This window comes from Schistocerca piceifrons, chromosome 2 (genome assembly GCF_021461385.2).
Source record: "Schistocerca piceifrons isolate TAMUIC-IGC-003096 chromosome 2, iqSchPice1.1, whole genome shotgun sequence".
Lineage (NCBI taxonomy): Eukaryota > Metazoa > Arthropoda > Insecta > Orthoptera > Acrididae > Schistocerca > Schistocerca piceifrons.
Window position 1 is genome coordinate 146459086 of NC_060139.1, and position 27075 is coordinate 146486160.

At 39.9% G+C, this 27075-nt stretch overlaps 1 protein-coding gene across 2 annotated transcripts in view; it reads right to left on the reverse strand.

Moving 5' to 3' along the window:
• Nucleotides 1-27075, reverse strand: part of LOC124776731 (arginyl-tRNA--protein transferase 1) — a 164208-nt gene that overhangs the window by 39867 nt on the left and 97266 nt on the right. The window lies entirely within an intron of this gene.

Below are 27075 nucleotides of genomic sequence, written 5' to 3' on the forward strand. Positions count from 1 at the left end.
AAGTATAATAAGCTCGGCTGTAGACCACAATAGTTCAAGCTCGATAAACTATGACAAATTCTTAAATTGTTTCTTAGAGGTATTTAATGAATCATTTCCTCGTAGATCCAAGCAAAAGGAAGTAAATGGTAAACTCAGATGGATTACAACAGGAATAAAAATTTCTAGTGCCAGAAAGAGAGATCTCCACAATGAGCTAAAATCAAACAGAAATCCAGATTTTGTTACTTATGTGAAACAGTATAAAGCTGTATTTAGGAAAGTTGTAGTGGCAGCTAAAAAAATGGCAAATAATAAATTCATACGAGAACACAGAAATAAGACAAAAACAATGTGGTCAGTTGTTCAGTTTGAATTAAGAGCCAAAGTAAAAATTCATGAGAGATTGAAAATTAGACGTGAAAATGAAATTATAGTAAACCCTGTTCAAATGCCAAGTTGTTTCAATGAATTCTTCCTAAATGTAGTAAGATCCGATGTGGATATGACATTCTATCAAGGCATCACAAATTTGGAAAATGGCCAAAACACATCTTTTAAACAATTCGAAAAAATCACCCAAAGGGATGTGTGAAAGGAAATATTGTCTCTAAAAAACAAAACCTCACATGGGTGGGATGAAATAACCACATCTGTAATCAAGTGTGTGTACGATATTATTTCTCAATCACTGTCAATTATTATAAATCAATCTTTTGAACAGGGATGCTTTCCAAATGTTTTGAAATATGCTGAGATCAAACCTCTATTCAAAAAAGGATTGACAGGAGATATGGGGAATTACTGCCCTATCTCTCTTTTGCTGGTCTTCTCTAAAGTGTTTGAAAGATTGCAGCAAAACAAATTAATAAATTTCTTTCTGTAAATGATATAATTTTTAAAAACAAGTTTGGATTCCAACAGGGTAAAAGCACTGTGAATGCTATAAATGAGTTTACCCAAAAAATATGCTCCATGTTAGATAAGGGTGAAAGGTCACAGGAATATTCTGTGATCTAACTAAAGCTTTCGATTCAGCGAACCATGCATTACTCCTCCACAAATTACAGATGTATGGAATCAGGGACACTGCTTTACAAAGGTTTAGCTCTTACCTGTCAGATAGGAAACAAAGAGTAATTTTAACTTCAAATGGAACCAATTATTCCTCAGACTGGAAAACAGTTCCCCAAAGACTCCCACAAGGTTGGAAATTGGTTTCCTATCTGTTTCTTTTTTACGTAAATGTCCTACCACTTGCTACTGATGTCCATTCAGTCTCATTTGCTGATGATACATCAGTTCTAATTGAAAATGAGGTATCTGAAAGTATTCCAGAAAAAGCCAAAACTACTTTAGAAAAACTCGAATCTTAGTTCCATCAAAATGGACTAAAACTAAATAACACTAAAACCAAAATGATGCAATTTGAAGCTAAATCAGTAGAAAGGACTGAAATAAAGATAACTTGCAATGATCATGATATCACAGAAGCAAACCACTTGAAGTTCTTATGCCTAAATCTTGATAAAAATTTAAATTGGAAGGTACACATAGATTGCTTAGCAAATAAACTGAACACCTTGGCATTTGCAATGGGTATTTTGTCAGGTGCCACAAACATGGATACCAGAAAGATAGTTTATCACAACTACTTTGAGTCAGTTATTCGTTATGGCATAATCCTCTGGGGAAATTCAGCAAATGTCACTAGGCTCCTGGTATTATAAAAGAAAGTAATTAGAAACACCTGTGTTGCAAAAAAACCAGAATCCTGTAGACCACTGTTAAAAAATTTAAAAATACTATCTATCCCCTCACTTTACATACATGAGGTGGCAATGTTCTTATTTAAAAATCAACATACACTAGACACTTTCCGTTTTGACCACAACTACAGCACTCGCCACAGAGATAATTTCAAACTTCCAACTCACCGTTTAGAACTTTATGCCCAAACACCAGAGTATATGGGGTTAAAAATTTTCAATAAAATAAAAGGCAGTGATATATTTAAGATGGAGCTTAGTCACTGAAAAGATTGCTCTTTACTCTTCTGGTGGAAAAGTGTTATTATTCTGTCGAAGAATTCATTGAGGATAGCTTCACAATCTGGACACAAGGATTGTATTACATGTATTATTTTATGTACTTGTGTAGCTGTAACTTAAAAATGTACAATATAATGTAAACTTTTGTATTCCTCTTAAAAAAGAGAAAAAAGTTTCTTCTGTAAACCTTGACATGTTTCCTGTACATAAAATCAAATTATTTGAAAATTGTACATAATGAGATGAATAAATCACATATTACATTCCACTGTCAAGCAGATCAATAGAGCCAATAGACTTTAAACCTGTGATGGCCTAGATAAGCACCACCCATGAGTTTGTTTGTAGGGTCATCACAGCATTCACTTGGAATGAGTTAATTAAGCAAGGAAAAAATCAAGATTCCCACAGGCAAATACAGTACTCATAACTGTGGCATTTAAAACTTGCATAAATCCGAGTGTCACAGATTTCTGTTTAATGAATTATGCAATGCTTCTTCAACTTGCTTAATGACATTTTCCAGGAAACCTGCACACCCAAATAGTACTTGGGAATAGACTGAATTTTTAAAATTATCTCTTCCATAGATAATCAGCACTTTGCAAGACCAATGCAAACAACAAAATTAGTGATCAGAAAAAATCACTAATACATGTTAAACACTGTAGAGTATTTTAAGTAACTTCCTTTCATACTATTTTACATATTTACTTGTTATTTGACTGGCAATAATGAAATACTACTATTCATTTGATGGCTGCTGGAAGTTATTCAATTATAAACATTACTTGGGTTTATCCTTGTGTAAAATATATGCTGTTAATGAAACCTTGAGGCATGACTTTGTGATGGACATTTTCCCCACTGCTAATTACTGCAGCATATTTTAGTGATAAATGATGCCTAAAACGCTGACTTACATTTGAGATGATGTCTGCATCTCATTTTTGCCTTGGCGTAGTCAGTGCTGTCTCAAAAGGGTCAACATTATGAAGGAAAAAAAAATCATTCACATAAACAGAATAATCCTCATCATTATTGTCGAAATTATTTGAAAACACTGTGGCCTTACAATTCTTTACAAGTCTCATGATGATACTCTTGCGGGGACCATCCCCAACCGTTAAAAGTATTTCAGGTTTGTTCATTTCCTTCCATTTTCTGAATAGGGCCATCTCTAAAAGTAGGAGGAACTTCAAGATGAAAATAGTATCTATTTGAAATATCAAAATACAATCAAAATTTTAAATAAGCAAAACATACGTGAAGGCAATCAAGTTTAATACACTGACTATTGGTGGTAACACCTAAACAGACAAAGCAGTTAAAATATATCACAGCAGATAGCATCTACAGACAACGTGTAGAAAGCTTGAGTTATCCCGTGACCCGTCCATAATGAATGGCACATGAAACACAAGTAAACTCATGATCAATCCACAGTGTGTTAATGTAACTTGTATTGTATTGATTCCCTGTGACATTTTTGTGTATGTTTCAAGACAAATGTTAAGAAAAAGTAACATAAATGTGTTTGTGTCATGTTTCTGGGTAATGTATATGTAAAAGAGATGGCATTGGTCTAATAGGTGAAACGTAATCGCTGTACATTTTTCTCACGATGTAAGGGACAGGTGAAGATGAACAGCTGAAGCTGTGATGTTGAAGTGAAAAGGACAGAAGGGATGTGTAGACTTTTAGCAGCAAGAAGAGTGGTATTCTGCAGAGGGAAGCAGATTTTCTTTGTGGTAATAGTTGGATGGAGTAATGTGGAGAAGAGAGTTAAAATATTGAGATATTGGAAGCAGTCTCTGGAGTTCAGAGGCAAGCACAACAAAAAAGTTGACAGAAGCTTGCCATAGTGGCATTGTTGCAATGAATGTACCAAATTTAATGAAGGGCCACCAGTTTTGAAATTCAGTGGAGGAGACACGAGAGAAAGATTTGCAAGAGTCAAGACTAAAGGTTTGGTAAACAGATTGGTATAGAAGACATCAGGAGGTCAAAGATTATAAGTTTCTGGGAAGAAGAGGGGGCTGGAGGTGGTTTTCATCACAAGAGCTTGAATACCTGTTGTATCAGGAGAAAATGTGTGCATTATTTTGTCCACCAAAAAGAATGAGACTCAACTATAGTGGATGCATAGGTCATATAACTGAAAATGAATATTTGTAGAGTTTTGTGTTTGAGAAGGTGGACAGTGAATCGATCAACTATTGTTAAAAAGCATTTACTGTGAGGACCAAAACATACAATAAATTTCACATTGAAACATTAATAAATAAAGACCAGTGGTCAACCATTGTTGGGCTTAAAAACTGTGTGAAACTGTTAACCACACCAGTAAATCCCATTTTCACTTTACATCCCAGTTGTTTAAAGAAGTTTCAACAGTAAGTTGGTGCATTGCAGCAGCAGCTGGAATTATTAGCATTTCTAAAACTTGATTTGTTCACTGCTCATTTACACGATGGCTTACTGCCATCTGATCCTCCTGTTCCATCAAGAACATCTGATGCACTACAAATCCAGTAATTGCTATCTGCAGCAGCAACTATGTCTCGGCATCATACTTCTCTGGACAGCCGATTACCAACACATCGGTGAGTCTTTACACCACAACTAAACAATACACAGAAAACTTTTATACAGAGATAAGTAAAAGCAAATAAGACTGAGAATCAATCAGTTATTCAGAACAATAATAATAATAAATATATTCTATTTGGATCGAAACATGGATTCTCACTTGTAGTCGAATATTTGGCAGTAACGTTTCAGTCAAGTATAGGAATTCAGATGTCTTGCAGAAGAAGTGTAAATTGTATCAAAATAACAATCATTTAACTTCCTTTGTTTTTCAGAGATTGTGCCTTTCACAGCAATATGTATACATATTGATGAAAACAGAGCTTGACATATGGATATTTCATGTCTGATTATCATTTTTACTTAGAGATAGCTCAATAGATTCAATAAGTAACAGTGCAAATACTTTTAATTTTATATAAGAAAATACAATCTTATTACAATGATGCATGGCAATTCTGTCTAAACCGAGAGGTAACTTACTTATCTAAATAGCTGTATAAAAATTATTATAATTTTATATCTGTTTCTGCTTGTGTAAGAGTGACTGTGTCTATGTATGTGGAATTAGGTCAGCTGACATCGGCAAAGGCAGAAGTAAGACCTGGCAACACAGATGTAGCAAAAGCGATTGTTTAGTAATTGATCTATTTTGATGAAAAGTAGCAAGTTTGGTGATAGCATTTTGAGTATGGGTCACTGACATGACAGCTACCTGTCCATCAGTCATTCCTTCATATGTACAAGGTGATAATATAATATTTCAGGGTTGTTCATACAGACAGAAAGAATTGTCTGCTGACTAGTGTTAGGTTTCATCTGCCATCTTCTTATTTCAGTCTTAATCTGTGACAGTCTGTGAATGGAATATCAAATTTCATTAACTACTCATGTAATCTGCAACATAAAGTTACAAGTCTAAGATTGCAAACTGGTAGGCAGTATCATACAGAAAAAAGGGTATACACACTGCCATTGTATGTTATCATTTGAGTGCAAGGACTACTATTCCCTAATCCTCCCACACTGATATATTTGTCATTCTTTGTGACATTTGTTCACTTTAAAGTTCCAGTCTAAAACAATAAATGTCGTATGGTAGTACGTGGAGTACTGCTAAAGCCAAATGTATTTAAAAGTGTTTTAAATGAGTAATGATTCTGATAATATACTGTACAATTTGAGATCAACTAACAATCACTGTTCTTAATTGAACCTGTTGTTATCCGCTTTCTCAAATGACCAGTAAATGAAGTAAATATACCATTAACTTCCTGGAGTGGAGAAAGGCAGCAGCACTGTCATAATTTAGCACATACAATGGTCATGTTATATATGGAGACCGGCGATGAGGATGCTGCATACCGCAGTCATCTTCCTGTTAGGAGCCTGACTGCCAGCATCAATGTATGGTAAGTGAAGTTGGAATTTGCCGTGGCACCTTGATTTTTCAAGCAACGTTAAACAGGAAAAATAATATAGACAATGAACTGTTAGTAATAAAGTGTGTGTACAGTTATTCGAACAACAATGGCAATTCACTGAGAATGGTGAGGACATTGTTAATCAGGACACTGTTCCTAAGGATTTCATTAATTGACCTGCATTCTTCAGAATGCAAGTTGTAGATGTACTGAAACATAGAATTTTAATTGTGGACAAACATACTGAATCACAACACAGGAGTAGACAATAATCACGTTGAGAATGAAGGAAGGAGGGAGTTTTTAATTAATGAAGTTTTTACAAAATTTAAACAAAAAACTTGACAACTGTGATAAAAAACTAGTATTTGAACAAAAAACCTGACAATACAAACACATACCCTGATGATCATGGACAAAATTTGAACAAAGTACTACATGAGTGTAGTCAAAAAGTGAAATCAGATTTGGACAAAGTTTTTGATGAGAAGGTAGTAAATATCTCAAAAAAAGAAAGAAAGAAAGAAACAAACTTGTGTATAACACATGATCGCACACATTAGAATGGGGAAACAGAGTGACTGATTTACAGGCTTCAAAAATTAATTTCTCCTCAAGTATTGGTTGTGAGAGAGACAAGAAAGTAATAATGAGAACTATTTTTGATGTACAATTACACAAATGGTTAATGCATAACTTCCTTCAAAAGCAACGGGAACAGGATAGGTATTTAGATTACCCCATTACCGAGAAAATAAAAAACAGCCAGCTTAATGAAAGTTTGATGATTTTTATGAGTTGTTTCAAGTTGTTGATCACTTGAAGAGACTGACAATGAAGGGACTGTGGTGACTCCTCCCGTTTGTCTCCACTTGTAGCAGATGACAACAAGCTGTGCTGACCAGAATCCAGCGATCAGTGAAGTACCTGCCAGCCAAGGTACCAAAGCATCTCCCCAGCACCCTCATTGGTCACTTCTGCTGCAGGTAGAGCTTAAAATGACATGCTTTCCAGATACCACACACGCCAAACCATCGCTCGAGCAGCCTCTTCACCTGCTTTGACGAGGCAAGCATGCGCAGCCAGCAGGATTCTACACCTGTGTCCAGTTTCAGTGTCTTTTCATGGTCCAATTAATGACTGAAGTGCTACTGCATCTTCTGCACTGCCAGATGGGATTACTGTGTGCAGTGTGGTGCACTTGTTGCGGTGAACTGCACCAGGAGTATCAGGCAGGTTTATTAACATCTCACCCCTAGTTGTTTTGGCACCACTGAACAAGTTTCTTCTCTGACTGTACTGGTTCCCTTGACTGCCAGGCGAGTCTGTCTCATTGTCAAACTTTCATCCTTCTTTTCCCATGTATTTGTGATACTTGTGTAAGGACACTTTTCCAGCAAAACGCGGTGCTGATGTCCCCATTCTTGGCACTTGTCTTCTTGCCCCGCCAGACGCTATTCACAGTCCGCCCTGTTCAAAGACTCTGCCATGAGCGAGGACCCCCTTGTAAGAGGCAGTAGCTGGTTAAATTTTTGTTGTAGTTGTTAGCTCTTTCAGTATGCCCCATTATTTATTGTTGCCTTTATTAATTACCGTATGACCCTAGGAGCACACAAGGGAGTCTCTAAATCATTTCTTCACTGGTGACACTCTCTAAACCAAAGCACTGAGTCTCATTACCCAAACAAGCTGGTTTTTCTTTTCTTATTATTCCGATTAGCACACCCCATGTGGTTGTGCAATTAGTTTCCATTAGGTTGGCAGGATGCATCCCACTTGTTTCTGCCTTCACCACTCCCATCCTGCATCCCTCCACATATGGCCTCTCTCTGCTCACACCACCACTCCCCTCCTGCGTCCCTCCATGCACACTCTCCTTCAGCGCCCACAACCACGCCTCTCCCACAGCTGACAGCTGCGTGCCCAGACAAGTCACACTTTCACCGTGTGGCATACTGAATCCTCCTTTCTGCAGCAACACATGACAGAGATTGTACTGCTTGGTCCACACTGTACATATCCTACATACCCTTTTTTCCACAATATTGCTTGTCAGCACCAGGTTGCACACTGTGACACGCTGCCTGCACACTGTTAAGTCACAATGTCACCACCAAACATTCCCACTCCTGCGGCCGTCACACTCTACAGGCTCTCCAGCCAACACTCTCCCTTAACCCCTGCCGCCCCAGCACGTATGAGCACTTTTGGAGATGGCGGAACTTCACACACAACAGTCAGCACTACAGAACCATCTGGCCCAGCTAACCAATGGCGCAGCACGCACAGCATGAGCCAACTCTGCAGATCCTCCCTAAGATCGCACAGCTGCTCACTTGCCCAACTGCAGCCTGCGAGAGGTATACCTGTGGTTTGCTTCCATTGAGGCAGAATCTGCAGGATGCTCTATCACGAGTGATGCAATGAATTTCAGCAAGGTTGTTGGCCACCTGACCAGACCAACGCTGCCCAAGCCCGAGGTGTTATATCATACCCATCCCCTCCAGCAACTACACTAAACTAAAAGAGCACATTATATCCAGCTTTGCACCTTCGGAGTTGCAATGGGCATGTAATTTATTATCACTCACGCAGTGCAACGACATGTGCCTGTCCCAGTTGCTGGGTCACATCTGAGCACTCATTGAGCCATGAATCCACCCCAAAGGCCTGCTCCTAAATTGTAGGTTGGTGCATCCCCCCCCCATATAGGCTGACCTGGCCTCGCATGCCCATTTATTGCTAAGCGACACAACAGTGTTGGCCGATAAACTATTCGAGACCCTGAACTCCTTCCCTGCTAAGGTTGCAGCTCGGAACACCGCTATCACCCCATGACTCTGGCTGGCTATTCACCCGGCCCTCCATCCCCACTACAAGCACCCATGTACATGACGTCACTTGCACCAGCTGCTGTTAATGACCCTAGGGCCAGCAAGCAGGCTGCTGACCTCTACCAGATTCTGAAATGCCTGAGCTCTGAGATGGCAGCACTTACCACCAGCATCGCACACCTACACATCACTCAACCACTATCAGGTGCTGGTGCCCCCACCCACGTGATGACAGCCCATGCAAAAAGAGCTGCCCTGCTGGCATGGTTCTAACCGCCCCTCTGACAACTGAAACCACCAGACGTTTGGTGAGAATGCCACCAACTGCAGACTCTGTGCTGCTGGTTCCTGAACCCTGAAAGACACTGGCAATAGGCGCACCCGGTTGCTGTACCACTTCACAGCTTCTATTTGTACAGGATTTGAATGACACTAAATCCCCTGTCCACTAACTTGTCAACACAGACTCCAATTTATCCAACTCACTACTTATGGGGTGCGTACTCGATTTAGGCCTTCAGCACAAACTCCTATGGACTTTCACTGCCACAGATGTTACCCACCCCATTCTGGGTGCCGACTGTCTACAATTATATGCTGGTTGTATTCCAATCTCTGTCTTCCTCTAAAGTTTTTGCCCTCTATAGCTCCCTCTTGTATCATAGAAGTCATTCCCTGCTGTCTTAACAGATGTCCTATCATCCTGTCCCTCCTCGTCAGTGTTTCCCACATATTCCTTCCCCCCCCCCCCCCCCCCCCCCCCCCAATTCTCCACAGAACCTCCTCATTCCTTGCTTTATTAATCCACACAATTTTCAACAATCATTTGCAGCACCACATCTCAAATGCTTCGATTCTCTTCTGTTCCAGTTTTCCCACAGTCCATGTTTCACTATCATGCCATGCTGTGCTACAAGCAAACATTTCTCAGAAATTTATTTCTCAAATTAAGCCTATGTTTGGTACTAGTAGACTTCTCTTGGCCATAATGCTCTTTTGCCAGTGGTAATCTGCTTTTGATGTCCTCCTTGCTCCATCTGTCACTGGTTATTTTGCTGCCTAGGTAGTAGAATTCCTTAACGTCATCTACTTCGTGACCACCAATTTTGATCTTAAGTTTCTCACTGTTCTCATTTCTGCTACTTCTCATTAATTTTGTCTTTCTTCAACTTACTCTCAGACTGTATTCTATACTCATTAGACTGTTCATTCCATTCAGCATTCACTCTCTCTCAGGATAACATTGCAATGTCATCACCGAATGGTAACACTGATATCCTTTCACCTGGAATTTTAATTCCATTCTTGAACCTTTATTTTATTTCTGACGTTGCTTCTTCAATGTATAGATAGAACAATAAGGGTGAAAGACTACATCCCTATCTTACTCCCTCTTTAATATGAGCACTTCTTCTTGGTCATCCACTCTTATTATTCGCTCTTGGCTCTTGTACATATTGTATGTTACCCATCTCTCTCTATATCTTACCCCTATTTTTCACAAATTTCCAACATCTTGCACAATTTTACATTGTTGAATGCTTTTTCTAGGTCAACAAACCCTATGAACATGTCTTAAGTTTTCTCTTGTCTTGCTTTCATTATCAACCGCAACATCAGAATTCACTCTATGGTTCATTTATGTTTCCTAAAGCCAAGATGATTGTCATCTAACATATCCTCAATTTCCTTTTCCATTCTTCTGTATATTATTCTTGTCAGCAAATTGGATACATGAGTTGTTAAGCTGAATGTGTGATAATTCGTGCACTTGTCAGCTCTTGCAGTCTTCGGAATTATGTAGATGATATTTTCCCAAAGTCAGATGGTATGTTGCTAGACACATACGTTCTACACACCAATGTGAATGATTGTTTTGCTGCCAATTCCCACAAGAATTTTAGAAATTCTGATGGAATGTTATCTATACCTTCTGCCTTATTTGATCTTCAGTCCTCCAAAGCTCTTTTAAAATCTGATTCTAACACTGGATCACCTACACCTTTTAAATCGACTCCTGCTTCACATCAGACAAATCTTCCCCCTCATAGAAACCTTCAATACACTCTTTCCACCCATGTGCAAACTCCTCTGCATTTAACAGTGGAATTCCCATTGCAGCTCTTAATGTTACCAACCTTGCTTTTAATTTCACTGAACGTTGTCTTCATTTTCCTATATGCTGAATCAGTCCTTTCGACAATCATGTTGAGTCAGTCCTTCCGACAATAATTTCTTTTTTGATTTCTTCACATTTTTCGTGCAGCCATTTCATCTTAGCTTTCCTGCACTTCCTATTTATCTCATTCCCCAGCAACTTGTACTTCTGTATTCCTGAATTTTCCTGAACATTTTTGTACTTCCTTCTTTCATCGATCAACTGAAGCATTTCTTCTGTTACCCATGGTTTCTTTGCAGTTACCTTTTTTTGTACCAAAGTTTTTCTTTCTAACTTCTGTGATTACTGTTTTTACAGATGTCCATTCCTCTTCAACTGTATTACCTTATTACTATATCTGTAGCCTTAGAGAACTTCCAGCATATCTTGTCATTCCTTAGTAGTTCCGCATCACACTTCTTTGCGTATTGATTCTTGCTGACTAATCTCTTAAACTACAGCCTTTACTTCATCATTACTACACTGTGATCTGAGTCTGTATCTGCTCACATGTATGCCTTACACTCCAGTATCTGATTTCAGAATCACTGTCACATCATGATGTAATACAACTGAAATCTTCCCATATCGCCCAGCCTTTCCCTAGTGTACCTCCTCCTCTCGTGATTCTTGAACAGAGTATTCGCTATTACTAGCTGAAATTTATTACGGATCTTAATTAGTATTTCTACTTTCTCATTCCTGGTCCCAAACTCATATTCTCCAGTAACCATTTCTTCTACCCTTTGCTTACAACTGCATTCCAGTCCCCAATGGCTAATAGATTTTCATCTCCTTTTGCGTTCTGAATTACCTGTTCAATATCCTCATATACTTTCTCTATCTCTTCATCTTCAGCTTGCAGCGTCAACATATATACCAGAAATATCATTGTCGGTGTTGGTTCGCTGTTGATTCTGATAAGAACAACCCTATCACTGGACTGTCCTAGTCCGATTATACCATTTTCTGTTGCTGCATCTGACCAGAAATCCTTGTCCTCTTTCCATTTAACTTCACTGACATCTACCATATCTAGATCGAGCCTTTGAATTTCCCTTTTCGGATTTTCTAGCTTCCCTACCATGTTCAAGCTTCTTACATTCCACGCCCCGACTCATAGAACATTATCCTTTTGTTAGTTGTTTAACTTTTTTCTCATGGTTACCTCCCCCTTGGCAGTCCCCTCCCGGAGATTCAAATGAGGGACTATTCCAGAATCTTTCACCAATGAGGAGATCATCATGATACTTTTTTAATTACAGGCCACATGTCCTGTGGATATAAGTTGTGTGTCTTTAATTCAGTGGTTTCCATTGCCTTCTGCATCCTCATGCAGTTGATCATTGCTGATTCTTCTGCCTTTAGGGGCAGTTTCCCACTCCAAGTACAAGAGAGTGCCCTGAACCTCTATCCACTCCTCCACCGTCTTTGACAAGGCTTCTGGCAGAATGAAGGTGACTTCTTATGCCAGAAGTCTTCAGTCTTTAAGCGGTGGCGGGTTTTGAACTTGGGACTGAGGACGTTCTGATTACTAATCAAAGACACTACCCCTAGACCACGGATGCAACTTGGTTATTACAGTCTATTGGGTGACATAGCATAGTGCTGTTTAATCGATGGCACCTCCAGTAGGTCCATCTGCTGCAGCTCCTGTTCCAAGACGTGTTTCACAGTGAAACAGCTGGTGATTTCAGGCCCATATGCTCAGCTCTTTGCTGAATTCCACCTCCTCATCCGGCCACCCAGTGTCCCCCAGAACATTCAGCATGACACTGCATTACACCACCACTACACTTGGCCCTCCAGTTTTCTGCTGCGCCCACCCCCTGCCCGCTCACAAGCACAAAATCTCGCAAAAGGAGTTTGAAGAGCTGCTCACTGCAAGTGTACTTTGCCCTTCCAAAAGCCCCTCAGTTTCAGCTCTTCATCTTGTCACCAAGGACATTTCCTGACACCATTGTGGTGATTACTGTACACTCAATGCCTGAACCATCCCTGACTGCTATCCTGTCCCACTCCTTTGCACCTATGACGACGCCATCTCGGGAGCTACTAGCTTCAATAAGACAGATTGCACTAAAGGCTACACAGAAATCCCAGTGGCCCTAAAGGACATTGAGAAAACAGTCAGTATCACACCTTTTGACCTGTTGGACCATGCTTTTTAAGACATTCGGCCGCCGCAGAGCTGCACAAACTTGGCAGCGATTTTTGGACATCATTCTCTGAGGCGCACTTGGGTGTTTTGCCTAGTTAGATGATATACCCATCTACTCCTGGGACCCTACCAAACATTGCCAACACCTACATGAAATTTTTTCCCACCTACAGACAACTGATCAGTTTGGATTCCGTAGAAACACTGGAACACGTGAGGCAATACTGACCTTACGACTTATCTTAGAAGAAAGATTAAGGAAAGGCAAACCTACGTTTCTAGCATTTGTAGACTTAGAGAAAGCTTTTGACAATGTTGACTGGAATACTCTCTTTCAAATTCTAAAGGTGGCAGGGGTAAAATACAGGGAGCGAAAGGCTATTTACAATTTGTACAGAAACCAGATGGCAGTTATAAGAGTCGAGGGACATGAAAGGGAAGCAGTGGTTGGGAAGGGAGTAAGACAGGGTTGTAGCCTCTCCCCGATGTTGTTCAATCTGTATATTGAGCAAGCAGTAAAGGAAACAAAAGAACAATTAGGAGTAGGTATTAAAATTCATGGAGAAGAAATAAAAACTTTGAGGTTCGCCGATGACATTGTAATTCTGTCAGAGACAGCAAAGGACTTGGAAGAGCAGTTGAATGGTATGGACAGTGTCTTGAAAGGAGGATATAAGATGAACATCAACAAAAGCAAAACAAGGATAATGGAATGTAGTCTAATTAAGTCGGGTGATGCTGAGGGAATTAGATTAGGAAATGAGACACTTAAAGTAGTAAAGGAGTTTTGCTATTTGGGGAGCAAAATAACTGATGATGGTCGAAGTAGAGAGGATATAAAATGTAGGCTGGCTATGGCAAGTAAATCGTTTCTGAAGAAGAGAAATTTGTTAACATCCAGTATTGCTTTAAGTGTCAGGAAGTCATTTCTGAAAGTATTCGTATGGAGTGTAGCCATGTATGGAAGTGAAACATGGACGATAAATAGTTTGGACAAGAAGAGAATAGAAGCTTTCGAAATGTGGTGCTACAGAAGAATGCTGAAGATTAGATGGGTAGATCACATAACTAATGAGGAAGTATTGAATAGGATTGGGGAGAAGAGAAGTTTGTGGCACAACTTGACCGGAAGAAGGGATCGGTTGGTAGGACATGTTCTGAGGCATCAAGGGATCACCAATTTAGTATTGGAGGGCAGCGTGGAGGGTAAAAATCGTAGAGGGAGACCAAGAGATGAATACACTAAGCAGATTCAGAAGGATGTAGGTTGCAGTAGGTACTGGGAGATGAAAAAGCTTGCACAGGATAGAGTAGCATGGAGAGCTGCATCAAACCAGTCTCAGGACTGAAGACCACAACAACAACAACAACAACAACAACAACAGACAACTGGAGTGACATTCAACATGACAATGCGTTTTTGGGGCTGAGGCACTTAGCCGTTGCCACCGGCCGGCTACTGCCCCTTCCCCAATACAGTGCACGCACTAGTGGACTTTCCACGTTCTACTACCTCCAAAGGCCTCTGGTATTTCATCAGCATGGTCAACATTTTCTGGCGACTTCTTAAGAATGCCACTGCCTCCCATGAGCCCCTTACTACAGCGCTCCGCAGCAATAAAAATGAAGGCAACAAACTGGTCCTTGGACCCAGGCCATGATCGAGAGCTTCGAAAAAACAAAATGGGACCTCACCAACATGACTCTTTGGCCCACCTCCACCCTAGTGCCCCCTTCACAATAGTGGCAGATGCAAGCCAGACGGCTATCAGGACCATCCGACACAAATGCGTGGATGATGTCTAGCAACCACTAGTGTTATTTTCGTCCAAGCGCTCTGATGCACAACGCCAAATGGGTGCATATGATCATGAGCTGCTCGTAGTCCACAAAGCCATCTGCTACTTCCAATGTTCAGTTAAGGGATGCACCTTTATGATCTTTACAGACCACTTCCCCCTCGCCTCTGGTTTTTGCAGGCAAGATATACACCCGATATCACCCCGACTTCAGCTACAGGATTACGTTCCACAATTCACTACTGACATCTGGCATGTTGTTGGCACTGATAACATTGTGGCAGAATGCCTTAGCCACTTCTGCAGCATCACCAAACCCTTAGACTACCATTCCCCGGCCTCTGCTCAAGAGGGTGACCTAGACCTGGCCCACACCCTTCAGAAAACTGACTCTGCCATCAACCTACAGCTAAGACCCATACCCGGCTCCAACCATAAGATCTGGTGTGACATCCTCGTGGAACCTTCACAACGTGATGGTTCCAACTATCGCTTCTGCCCCTTTCTCCCTCCCATCTTCCAAAAACTGGAATTTGTCCACATCCACAGCCTTGCACACCCTGGCATCTGCACTTCTATCACCCTTATGAAATAATGTTTTGTCTGGCTGGCCATTCAATGTGACTGCAGCAAGTGGGCCCAGTCCTGTTTTTAACGACAGGGGGCCAGGGTACATTCACTTCCATGCGGCAGCCTTTTCTCCCACACAACACAGGTTTACACACTTCCACCTCGACATTGTCAGACCACTAGCCTCCTCCACTGGCTCTCAATATCTCCTGACAATTACTGAATGATTTACATATTGGCTGGAGGTCACATCTATCCTTGGTATTTCAGCCAAAACTGTGGCTGCAGCCTCCATTTGAACCTGGGTGCCCCACTTTGGGTTCCCCGCGACATCACTATGGACTGTGGACGCCAGTTCACCTCTGCAGTTTTCTGATCTATGACAGCCACCGGTAGCTAAAATTTCCACCACATCACCAGCTACCAACCTGAAGATAAGGCATGATTCCAACACACACTTAAAGCCACTCTTACAGGTTATTCTTCCACATGGTCCACTGCTTTACCTCTGGTATTTCTAGGTCTGCAGATTGCACATAAAATTGACCTGTGAACTTCTATTGCCGAGCTGGGACACGGACAGCCACTCGCCATTCCCGGTGACTTTTTGGAAGTTGCTCCACTTCCCCCTGACAGCACCATCCCAGGTTTCATGCAGCAGCATCAAAGCTTCATGGCTTAGCTGCGACCAACACATTGGCAACGTCATGGTGAGCACCATACCATCATCCACCATGACCTCACCTCATGCACAAGTTATGCTTTGGTCAGAGGCATACCTGTCGCCACTCCATCCTCAGTATTCGGGGCCACACTTGGTGTTGAAAAGCAGGGACAAGATGTTTTCTATTCGTCTGAATGGAGCAATAATCATCTCCATAGACAGGCTCAAGCTGGCCTACGTCGTAGAGTGTCCTCCAGCCAATGAGCTGCCCCCACCTACCACAGGCCCCAGTCGCAGCACCACCAACACTGCCCCTGATTCAATACTGGCCAACACAGTGCCCAAAGCTGTTTCTGATGTGCCACCAGCTGACGCCGCCCTTGGCACTATGTCTGACACACCACCAGCCAACGCCTCCCCTGACGCCAACCAGCTACATGACTGACACACCTCCCACTGCCTGGGACCCTGATATCACCAACACACTGCTCTTCTTGCAGCCTCTGGCCGATGCAGATGTCATCCTGCACCACAGATGTCCGCCACTCCCGACAGAGCGCTGTCGTTACTGCCACTAGCATCTGCACAACTGCAGCAGCGATACAATTTCATACTCTCCCAACGCTGTGACCAGGAGCTGCCCATGCCCCTCCTCTCACCAGAAACCACAGCAGATACAACTTATGCATTAGAAGTTACTTTCGTTGGATTCATAGGAGAAAAAGAAGAAATTCTGCAGGATTATGAGTTAGGTTTATCAAGAAGAAGATAGATGATGGAACTGAAGCATCAATATATATGAAGGATGATGTGTCTGCAGTAAAAGAGGAAAAAATCATGAACTAAGTAAAAAATTCAGGAAAAAATCGATAATTTGAGTAATTTGCCCATTTCTTACAGGGAAGAAGTGCGAGAAGTTTTACATATGCACACCGAAGTATCTTCAATTAATCCTGGACTGATGGAGGGATATCACTGTCAAAATTAGGGTGCGACTGCACAAGCTATTCAAACTGAAATCATATTTAGTACCATAAGCTAAAAGAAATGCCATAGAGGTGGAGACCAAATCTATAATAGAAGATGATATAATTAAGACATTAGACAGTGAGCATTGCAATCCGATACATACAGTAATTAAAAAGCACATATCAATTTGACTTGTTTTGGATAGCATTGTTCTGCCTCAGCAGGACCATCCCAAATAACAGAAGAAATTTTGCAGAAGTTTGATGTTGTTTTTACCTTAGTAGTTTGAATACTTATATGACAAGAAGTTATTGGCAGCTGAAGCTACATGAGGGAAGCCGCAAGTTCACAGCATACTTGCATAGCGTATGCTTTTACCAATTCACATGGACGACACTTGTTTTAAACATTTCATCAACCGAGCGAGGTGGCGCAGTGGTTAGCACACTGGACTCGCATTCGGGAGGACGACGGTTCAATCCCGTCTCTGGCCATCCTGATTTAGGTTTTCCGTGATTTCCCTAAATCGCTTCAGGCAAATGCCGGGACGGTTCCTTTGAATGGGCACGGTCGATTTCCTTCCCCATCCTTCCCTCACCCGAGCTTGCGCATCGTCTCTAATGATCTCGTTGTCGACGGGACGTTAAACACTAATCTCCTCCTCCTCCATTTCATCAATAGCATTTATTCACGCTTTGGATAAGAACCTTGGGAATTCAGTTTTGCAGAAAATAACAGCGTACATCAATGATGTTTTCATTGCATTCACATTGTGGGAAAACACACAGACATGCTAGATAAAGTTTTGAATACATACAATTGATTGGCTGAAGTGACATTCAGTCAACAAAAATTAGATTTCATGAGAAAGAAAAGAGCATTCTTGGGATAAAGTCATCTCCTCGTCAGGGACTGAGCCAGATCTGAATAAATTAGAAGCAGTTCAAAATTTTACAGCTTGTAAAAAACAACTCCATTTCTCAGCTTTTGCGGTTACTACTATTGTTTCCTTAAAGGACATGGCCTGGCATTACCCGCTTTTTTGCAATTAATTAAGAAGAATTCAGTTTGGATGTGGGAGAGTGATAAAGAAGAAGTGTTTGTTGAGATCCAAAAGCAACTCATAGACATAGCACATGCCATATCTTTATAAACCAGTTTATCTTTGGACTGATGCCAGTGAGTTCAGACATGGAGCCCATTTATATCAAATAGTCGGTGAAAATGGTCAGGAAAAACATCGCACAATCATGTTCACAAGTCATGTTTCATCAGTACCACGACTGAGAGCAAAGCACTTGGAATTGTTTGGGGCTTTGGTAGTTTGTACTGTTTCCTGCTTGGACGAAAAACTATTGTTTGGGCAGATCATAAGGCATTATCTATACTTCCTTGTTCAATGTGCATGAATGCATAATTTTCTTGTTAGATGGGCCCTTGCCCTTCAAGAATTAAATTTTGAGAACCAGTACATTTGTGATGAAACAAATACAGCACCTGATGATTTGTCACATCTTCTGCAAAACTTAAAAGATGTTTGCACCAAGACTACACATGTAAAGGAGATCAAGATTAATTTTATAAGAGGAGTGGATGGAGAGTCAAAAATTCACAGGTTTCTACATAACATCAAAGCAGAGGTAGAAGCAGACGAAATTTTATATTCATAAATTATAGAGCGCAGCAATCAGTCGTCTCTTTTCTTTTCAGGTTTTATTGCACAAATCCAGATTTCAGCTAGTGCCGAGCCATTATCAATGCACTATTTTCTAATCTTGATGCAAGTTAGTTCTCTGTTGTTCGGGCATCAGTCACAGTTCTTTGAGTATTCAAACAGGGAACTGACATGCATCAAGATTAGAAAATAGTGCATTGATAATGGCTAGGCTAGCCAAAGCCTGGTTTTGGAGGGAGAGAGATAGATAGATAGAGATAGAGAGAGAGAGAGAGAGAGAGAGAGAGAGAGAGAGAGAGAGAGAGGGGGGGGGGGGGGAAAGGACAACTGATTGCTGCACTCTATAATTTATAAATCGTATAACAGTCGCTGAGTGCATCCATTTTCTGAATGGAAGGTAACCTGAAGCAGATGAAGTATTAAAAATTTTCAGAACAATGTATCAGGATGAAATAGAGCTAAAATTTGGCTATATTACCTAATTCACGATGATGTCTTGTACTGCAGAATGGATTTAAACCGAGAGTTTTGGAGACTTTGCACACCAAAACATAATGCTGGATGATTTGATTACATATATTTATACCAGTTTTGCACACTTTGGTCCAAATAAATTCTTATAACAACTTCAGAAGCACGTACAATGAATTATAAAAAATGTGATTTACAAGAGTGTACCAAGGTGTCTTACAATGCAACATAAAGGATTCATGCACAATATTCTCCAACAAACAAAAGTTGATGTCACTGGTTTTAGACCTCCACAACCCCCTTCCAAAGTCTTGTGGAAAATTCTCACAAATTTTGGTAGTGATGGAATTATTTTCAAAATCTGTTTACTTCTTTCCAGTGGGAAAGGGTAATAGCACAGTCATTGTTAAATAATTGAAGAAAGCTTATTTTCTGAATACCACTCAGCCACAATATATCCTTCTGGTTAATGGATTGCAGTTTTGCTCTGAAGCATGAAATTCTTTCATTGAAAATGAGAAGATTCATCACATTGCTATGTCTACGTATCACCCTGTGTCTAATACACCTGAGCATATAATGTTATCAATATAATAGAGGGAAACATTCCACGTGGGAAAAATTATATATAAAAACAAAGATGAGGTGACTTACCGAACGAAGGCGCTGGCAGGTCGATAGACACACAAACAAACACAAACATACACACAAAATTCAAGCTTTCGCAACAAACTGTTGCCTCATCAGGAAAGAGGGAAGGAGAGGGAAAGACGAAAGGAAGTGGGTTTTAAGGGAGAGGGTAAGGAGTCATTCCAATCCCGGGAGCGGAAAGACTTGTGTCTGTATGTGTGGATGGATATGTGTGTGTGTGCGAGTGTATACCTGTCCTTTTTTCCCCCTAAGGTAAGTCTTTCCGCTCCCGGGATTGGAATGACTCCTTACCCTCTCCCTTAAAACCCACTTCCTTTCGTCTTTCCCTCTCCTTCCCTCTTTCCTGATGAGGCAACAGTTTGTTGCGAAAGCTTGAATTTTGTGTGTATGTTTGTGTTTGTTTGTGTGTCTATCGACCTGCCAGCGCCTTCGTTCGGTAAGTCACCTCATCTTTGTTTTTATATATAATGAGCATATAATGTGATAGCTAGGAGATTGTTCTGGGTATACTGAGGAAAGGAACATAAGAACTGGATTAATAGGCTGTTTTGACTTCGAAAATTGATGAATAGTTTGGCACATGATAGTACTGGTCTGTCATCCTATACAGTTTTACATAGCAAAGAAACTGACGACAGTTAGTTAGTTACATGTCCCATGAATTATTTTGCACAACAGATTACAATGATGTTGAATGAATCATTTTACATTCACACTGCAACCTAATTTGTACATATGGTTACACACAAATATACATATTTCAGTGAAATGTGTGTCCCAGCCCCGGCAATGTAATAGGACACAGTATTTAGAAAAAGGAAAGAGAAATTGTTCAGCTCAACTACACAAAAAAACATTTGGTATGTAAAAACCAACTTGTCACAGCTAACGACTTGCAAAATACTACAGTAGTAATGACATGATGTACTAACTTAGTCCAGTGACTGATTTTGGTTGACAGTCACAGGCTGCACACAATGTAAATAAAACAAAAGGAAAATAATAAAAAACTCATTGAGGGTGCCACAACTGTGGTGAAACATGTTTGGTGATAAAACAAAACAATAATCTGTGTACTTGCAAAACGGCAGACCCATCTTTAATTTATTATTACACATTAGCTATATTTAGAACTTTCAAGTTCAGTATGTGTACCAACAATACAGATGTTAAGTACCAGTGACAATTCCACTACTGCTGAATGATTTGGAAAATGAAATCAGTGATTTCCAGTTACTCCATGGATTCATCAAATGAAATTTGTAACATTTTTCAAATGATATTTCCTTACAGTGTTCTTGCATGTTTTTCACTTTTGTCAGAGAAAATAAGGTAGCTAATAACTTATGGACTGACACCATTTTTCTGGGAACATATTCAGAAGGAGCATGTTCATCAAATTACATATTGTGTTTTGATGAAACTGCCAATGTTAAAAATTAACAAGAATTGCAAACAACCATTACATTTTGGATAGAGAGCAAGTGTTGCATAATAACGCATCAACTAAGAAATTTCTTTATCGGGGAAGGAGATGGCGAAACATTACATTAGAAATTACATGAAGCCAAAAATGCCCTATGCTGGGATCAGATGGAACTAATGAAATAAAAAAGTATTTAGGCTTTTAGAAAATGATGTCCACGAGATCTGGGGCAGACAGCTTATGAATATCAGAATTTGCAACATTCATACCATGCATAATGCCTATGTAGACACTATGGAATGTTCAGGTGAAGAAGCATCTGAAATTATGGTCAATATTTGCTATTATTTAGATGGTTGACCTATTCAGTGGGAAGAATTTGAAGAAATTCAGGCTAAGTTTAACATTTCACATCATAAGTTCTTGAGGTATACAACCACATGGTGGCCTACATTAGGAGATTCAGGATTTTTGAACAGTTGAATAGTACTCACTATTACTTTCTTAAACATATACCTCTAAAAGAATAATTCTGCTACTGTTCAGATCCAAACCCTACAATGCCACTGTGTGTACTTTAAAAAAATCTTCAATGAAAGCAGAACTTCATTTCATAATTAGATCTACAGAGCTATTCAGTAAGTTCACACAACATTTTGAAAGTCAAACACCTTTGATTCACAATTTGCATACAGAAATATAAAACATACTTCAAACCTTTTTGGCTTGGGTTTTGAAGGTTTCTGCTTTGAGAAAAAATTCAAGTATTTCTGAGGTTTTCATAATGAAGTCTTTACATTGGATAATACACTTTCTCTTGGATGACCAGCTGTTAGCTGGTCAGTAAACTGGAAGAACATGGCCATCTGCTCTCAGTAACACTGCTTCATAACATTTGACATGAGAAGAAGCAGTGATCAGTGAATGAGAAAAGGTTAATAACGTAGAGTTTTCACAAAGGCTGCCTGTCCAGGAAATTATGTTCAGTCCAGGCAGCATGCGTTTCATGTCAAGAAAACCATTCTGGGCTGCTCATGAGATCCAAACAATGAAGATTGAAGATATGTGAAAGGAGACATACAAAATCGATGCCAGCATACATCACCATGGCCTCAAAGACCCCATATGTACATCAGGCTTGCAACTGTCTAGAAGAAACTGGTGTCAACTGAACAGAATATGTGGATATGGAAGAACTGAATCCTTCATGTATAACTGTTGACTCTCTCAGACTCCCCACTGTGTGACTATGAAGCTTCAGAGCAGACTGGAAGGATCCTCAATGCCTCTCCAACAACATTGGAATGGATAGACTCTTTGACATCACTCTGTAATAAGGTCAATTGAGACCAGAGGTCTTGCAAATTCCTTTTGCACTTCATACTGTAAATACTGCTGTGAATTGTATATTTATGTCCATACAATACATAAATAATAATAATTACAAGCTGTGGTTTCTGAAGAATGCACAAAAACATTACATAACAGCTTGCTAAAATTTGATGGAAAAGATGTGCTTATTGAGCACACCAGTGAAGAGTTTTAGGTTTTTAGACCCCAAAGAAACAATGCTGCAGTGCCACGTTAAAGGTTGCAAAAATGTTTCTGTTCTGTGAGTGGTGAGATTACTTATTAGGTGAGTGGAAGGTTCTACAGTTTACCCAGCATTAGATAACAAAGGTATTGACAATTACTGAACAGCAGCATGTCTCAAAAAGAGACTCATCATACATAGAGTTACAGTATTCAAATGTGTCAAAACTTGTTAAGGCTTCTCTTAACATTATACCATTATTCCATTTCGAGCACACATTAGAGAAAGACAAGCAGTGAGGATCAAAAGACTTTTAAACATCGTTGTGACTGTGAGGGATACCTTGGGACAATACCCTCATTTTCTTTCTGTGCCCACTGACTAACAGTTCAATAGGTGTGGACAGCAAGTACATGCAAATTTACTGCTTATAAGAAAGAATGTGAAAGGAAAAAAAAGGCATCTTGAAGAGGAGATTAAGAAGATGAATAACATGGAAAAAATCAACTAATTACGAGACAGCTGCCCTGAGAAAGGGGTTTGGGGGGGGGGGGGGGGATGATGACACATGACACATCAAGGATCATAATAGAGAAATTTATTATGCCCTTCATCATCCTTTTTGGTAGGGAATTATCAGAAATGTGCCATATCTGTTTATTGAAATACTATGGCACCTTGTAATCAGCTTGTTAAAATATTTTAGCACCTTTTAATCACATTTTTCACATATTTTATCACCCTTTAGTCATCTGCTTCACATATTTTGTCGCTTTTCTCACCTTTTTTCATTCACCACTATGGCTCCTCGCCCTGTATGTAATTATAATGCAAATCCTTAATGTAAATGTCTTATTTTGTATGTGCACTTGTTTTGCAATGTAGTACTTTGAGTACTTTCATTACATTCCTGGTACAAGTCCAAAAAGACACATTACTAGACACTGCTTTATTGTGAAAAATATTTAATTTTATGCCCTCTTATTATTCAGAAAATTAGAAACAATTATTATGTAACATCTTGTACAATGTTCTATTACAATCATTTGGAATGGAGCAAAAAAACAAAAAATAGTCATTAACCATGTCTCTCAAATTTCCCATTGTGGCTTTGAAAGAACTAATGTACCAATCAGATGAATCATGAATGAGTGTGCAAAGGTTAAATATATTGAGAAAGAATACCAGTGCCATGTCATCAGTGATAACTACTGATTTGAAAGTAGTGATGAAGACAGGTAGGGACCGGGAAGATATCTTGATTGAGACCTAAATAGCAAGAGAGAGAATGGATATGACTGACAACTTCAGGTCTACTCAGTAATGAACTATTGTAAAATGTGAGTACACTCCATTTAATTTTATTTTATAAATTGGTTCACTTTAAAACTAAAGACAAAGTTTTATACTAATTTGTACATTGCTGAAATGTCTGGTGCCAGTAGTGCTTTGATATGGAGTGCTCTGTCCCTGCGATACATTGTGTTCTGTCCCTCTTGTTCCCTGGTGTGCCCACACATTTCAGTAAACAGAAATCAGTCTGCTTGCATGTAAACCACAGTGATCCATGCAGTGGGTAGTGTATTATACCCTACTTGCCTACACCACTGTCAATGGCACTTTGTGAGCCTTTCATTCAGCGAATGTTTGACTTACAGTATCAAAGTCTAGCTGCCATGCAAATTATATTCAGTTTCAATGGTCTCCACAAATCTGTGATATGTTATTGATGCATAGTTGATCTCAGACAATTTTTAACACGAGCCAGAGTGCTGAATGACCTTTGTGCTTGAGCTACAGTCACTGGAAGAGTGTAGAAGATGCACTTAGCTTTACATACATTTGAAAATAAGCTTGAAACTTTAAGCTCATGAATCTTACTCAAGAGGTTTAACAGTTCCAAAGAAATGTATTGAAAGTTTGAAGTATGAATTTTTTTCAAATATTTAATTTCTTCTTCTAAATCTGTTGTGACATTATTGTGGAATTCATTGATAAATAACCTGCATGCTTCAGTGAATTGATTGCCAGTCATCTTTGATTATTTTCTTAAAAATACTCATAGTAGATTGCAACTGAACAAGAAGTTGAATCACTCCAAAAAATTTATCTGCTTCATGACAACTCTCAACTGCATGTATTCCACATGAGGCCTTGACAAGCGCACAGATAAAATTTTTCAAGAGGATTCCATAGAAGAAAATGTGCCTGAGCTCCTTTATAAGTCCCTCTCATTTTACTTCCATTATCATAACCTGTTCATGGCTTTCAGTGATAGGAAATGACTGTTTCACATGCAGCAATCAAATTAAATGTGCAACAATGATTCCTGTTTTGTAATTACAAAATACTAATTCCAAAAACTGTTCATTTATTTAATATTTATCAATTTCATTATTGAAATAAATCTGATGCAGGATGACTGTTGCCTGTTAAACATGATTTGAATGAGGAGTTACATCAACAATAATTGAATAGCACTCCTCAGCATCTCTGCTATACGGTGAGTAGCAATTTTCCTTTTCATAATATTGTTGCATTCCATCCTGGATTTTCCATTTTTGAATAACACTTCTCATCTTTTTCCTGTTCCAAGACGGCACTCCAGACATGATGGCACAACTAGAAAAATTTATCCTATCACTTGGCAGATAATGCACTTCTAAATGTGTTCCAGTTTCTTATCCATCTCCGACCTTGCTAATGTATTTTGCAAGAATTGGATCATAATGACTCAAGAGCTCCAATATTCTTAGGAAGTTTCCGTTATTTGTACTTCCAATTTTCCGAGATGAACATCTGAAGGACAAGGCTCTTTGATGAAGAAATAATGTCACATTAAGTAATATGAGAGTTCCCAGGTAAGTTGCCTATTCTACAGCCAAACAAAAGAAGAACATTACCTCTTTACTTCTGAGCATCAGCAAGGCCAATGGCCCTCTTTCATATCATTTCATTTCTTAATTTTACAATTCTTACAGAGCAACTACACTACTGGCCATTAAAATTGCTACACCAAGAAGAAATGCAGATGATAGACGGGTATTCATTGGACAAATATATTATAGTAGAACATTTTCACGCAATTTGGGTACATAGATCCTGAGAAATCAGTACCCAGAACAACCACCTCTGGCCGTAATAAAGGCTTTGATAAGCCTGGGCATTGAGTCAAACAGAGCTTGGATGGCGTGTACAGGTACAGCTGCCCATGCAGCTTCAACACGATACCACAGTTCATCAAGAGTAGTGACTGGCATATTGTGACGAGCCAGTTGCTCAGCCACCACTGACCAGACTTTTTCAATTGGTGAGAGATCTGCAGAATGTGCTGGCCAGAGCAGCAGTCGAACATTTTCTATATCCAGAAAGGCCCGTACAGGACCTGCAATATGCGGTCGTGCATTATTCTGCTGAAATGTAGGGTTTCACAGGGATCAAATGAAGGGAAGAGCCTCGGGTTGTAACACATCTGAAATGTAACATCCACTGTTCAAAGTGCCATCAATGCGAACAAGAGGTGACCGAGACATGTAACCAATGGCACCCCATACCATCACGCCAGGTGATACGCCAGTATGGCGATGACGAGTACACGCTTCCAATGTGCATTCACTGCGATGTCACCAAACACGTTTTGCCATTCGTGCATCCAGGTTTGTCATTGAGTACACCATCGCAGGCGCTCCTGTCTGTGATGCAGCGTCAAGGGTAACCGCAGCCATGGTCTCCGAGCTAATAGTCCATGCTGCTGCAAACGTCATCGAACTGTTCGTGCAGATGGTTGTTGTCTTGCAAACATCCCCGTCTGTTGACTCAGGGATCGAGACATGGCTGCACAAACCGTTACAGCCATGCGGATAAGATGCCTGTCATATCGACTGCTAGTGATATGAGGCCGTTGGGATCCAGCACAGTATTCCGTATTACCCTCCTAACTCACTGATTTCATATTCTGCTAACAGTCATTGGATCTCGACCAATGCGAGCAGCAATGTCATGATATGATACCGCAATCGCGATAGGCTACAATCCGACCTTTATCAAAGTCAGAAACATGATGGTTCGCATTTCTTCTCCTGACACAAGGCATCACAACAACGTTTCACCAGGCAAT